The sequence below is a fragment of the Homarus americanus genome, unplaced genomic scaffold (genome assembly GCF_018991925.1).
Source record: "Homarus americanus isolate GMGI-L3 unplaced genomic scaffold, GMGI_Hamer_2.0 scaffold48406, whole genome shotgun sequence".
Classification (NCBI taxonomy): Eukaryota; Metazoa; Arthropoda; class Malacostraca; order Decapoda; family Nephropidae; genus Homarus; species Homarus americanus.
Genome location: NW_024753828.1, coordinates 5890344 through 5893338, shown reverse-complemented (window position 1 = coordinate 5893338; position 2995 = coordinate 5890344). Strand labels below are relative to the sequence as shown.

The 2995-nt window shown below is 38.0% G+C and overlaps 1 pseudogene; it reads left to right on the top strand.

Moving 5' to 3' along the window:
• The window catches only part of LOC121855506, an 11191-nt pseudogene extending 9774 nt beyond the window's left edge, over window positions 1–1417 (top strand).
• The last annotated feature ends 1578 nt before the right edge of the window (window positions 1418–2995 follow it).

Below are 2995 nucleotides of genomic sequence, written 5' to 3'. Positions count from 1 at the left end.
CGTTCCTGAACCGGCAAGACCTCCAAACAAGCTCCTAACCCAACGGGACCTCTGACCAAGCTTCTCACCAACCAGACCCCCAGCAAGCTCCTCGCCCAACAGGACCTCTGAGCAAGCTTCTCACCAACCAGACCCCTAGCAAGCTCCTCGCCCAACAGGACCTCACCACACGGCAACTCCCTGGCACTGCACTGTACATACAATATATACAGAAAACGCATTGAGAGTTTCTATCTTACCTCAATCCCGAGTGCGAGATATCTACGTGTAAGTACATATGTGAGCCCATACAGAGTGAATTTGACAACTGGCCACACAACCACCTTTTACTGGATTTTTCCACGAATGAATTTTAATTCAAGAAATAACCTCGTTATTTTTGGTCCCATTATTAATTCTTCTAACATCTATTTTAATTTCCCCATATTAATACTTACGAATTTCAATTTCAGCGCTAGTTCTATTTTCGCCTAAATTGAAATGGTCGTCTTCCCACCCAAGACACGGATTTTTTTACTCCTTTTACAGCAGTTATTAATGTTTTTGGCCTCTTTATCCCATCAGTTTTCATTATATTCTAAGATTTTAAGTTATTTAAACTAACAGCCTTCAAAGTTGTCAAAAAAAGAAAATCTTTTAAATCTTAAAGTACTTTCATATTAATTTATAAGCCCCGGTGATATACACGTCTTTAGATTTACAATCTAGTGCCTATTCCTCGGCCACCTTATCGCGCAACGATGACTCTTCAACAAATCGTAAAGACATTGGTACTCTATATTTTATTTTCGGAGCACGAGCGGGTACGGTAGGAACTTCGTCGAGACTGGTAATTCGTGCCGAGTTAGGTCGACCGGGAAGTCTCGTCGGTGACGACCAAATCTATAACGTAGTAGTAACAGCTCACGCATTTGTTATGATTTTTTTTATAGTTATACCTATTATAATTGGAGGTTTTGGTAACTGACCAGTTCCACTTATACTAGGTGCCCCAGATACAGCATTTCCTTGTATAAATAATATAAGAATTTGACTTCTTCCCTTTTCTTTAACATTATTATTAACAAGTGGAATAGTAGAAAGTGGGGTAGGAACCGGATGAACCGTTTACCCTCCGCTCTCTGCAGCAATTGCTCGTGCGGGTGCTTCTGTTGTCTTGGGAATCTTCTCGCTTCACCTGGCTGGTGTTTCATTTATTTTAGGTGCAGTAAATTTCACAACTACTACTGTCAATATCCGAAGAAAAGGTACGACTATAGACCGTATACCATTATTTGTATGATCGGTATTTATTACAGCCATTCTTTTACTCCTTTCACTTCCTGTTCTAGCAGGAGCTATTACTATACTCTTGACAGATCAAAATTTAAATACTTCATTCTTCGACCCAGCAGGAGGAGGAGACCCAGTACTTTAACAGCACTTATTCTCATTCTTTGGTCATCCTGAAGTGTATATTCTTATTCTCCCAGCCTTCGGTATAATCTCTCGCATTGTTACGCAAGAATCCGGGAAAAAAGAAGCCTTTGGAACTTTAGGTATAATTTGTGCTATAATAGCAAATGGAATTCTTGGATTTGTTGTTTGAGCTCACCACATATTTACTGTAGGTATGGACGTTGATACACGAGCCTACTTTACTTCAGCCACAATGATTATTGCTGTTCCAACACGAATTAAATTTTTTTACATGATTAGGTACCCTCCAAGGGACTCAAGTCAACGACAGCCCATCTGTACTTTGAGCGCTAGGTATCTTCTGTTTACAATTGGTGGTCTTACAGGAGTAGTTCTTGCTAATTCATCTATTGATATTATTCTTCATGATACATATTATGTTGTTGCTCACTTTCATTATGTACTCTCTATAGGAGCTGTTTTTGATATCTTTGCAGGAATTGCTCACTGGTTCCCTCTTTTTACAAGTCTGTCTATAAACCCTAAATCATTAAAAATTCATTTCTTAACAATAATTACAGGAGAAAATGTCACTTTCTTTCCCCGGCACTTCTTAAGGTTAAATGGGATATCGCGACGATATTCCGATTACTCGGATACATTTACCGCATGAAATGTTCTTTCCTCGATTGGATCAATAATCTCTCTTGTAGCCGTACTTAGATTCATTATTATTGTTTGAGAAGCCTTGATAGTTAAACGAACCGTTGTATTTTCATTATTTCTACCTACTTCAATTGAATGACAGCATGCTAACCCACCAGCTGACCACAGTTATATAGAAATTCCTATAATTACTAAATACTAAAATGACATATAGATGTGCAGGATTTAAGCTCCAGTTAGGAAAAATTATTTCCTTTTAGTAATGGCAACATGAGGTCACCTAGGATTCCAAGACAGTGTGTCCCCCCCCTTATAGAACAACTTATCTTCTTTCATGACCACACTATGGTTGTATTAATTTTAATTACAGTAGTACCCCGATTTACGCGGTCAATTGAACCCACGGGGTACCGCGAAAAGTGAAAAACCGCGTAAAGCGAACAACAGAACATATGGGATTAATTCCAATAGAGACTGACCCGACCCCCAAACTCCACTTTTTCCGACACAATACCTATGTTGTAGTAAAAATAACGTCTTAATTTTATGATGGTATGCTCACACAATTAATATTTAAGAGAAATACAGTCGCCAGGTTAATGTCCATTCAAATAATGGACTCAAATCCCCCCCCCCCACTCTTCCCAGCTCACTAGCTCCTACCTCTCTGAGAAATGTTTGGGTGAAAACACTAGATTTTAACATTTAGTAATAAATAATACCCCAGACTAAATTTAGGATAATATAATTGACATTTCTGGATTCCTTGCAGGTCAGGAAATATTTTGAATGTAAACTTCATATATTTTGCACAAAAGATAAAATATTGGCTTTGTGTAAACCAAATTATTACATTACATCTAAAATTTGTATGTCTAATGCAAAATCCATGGCGTTTATATTCAAAATGATCGTCATATTGTAAGAATTC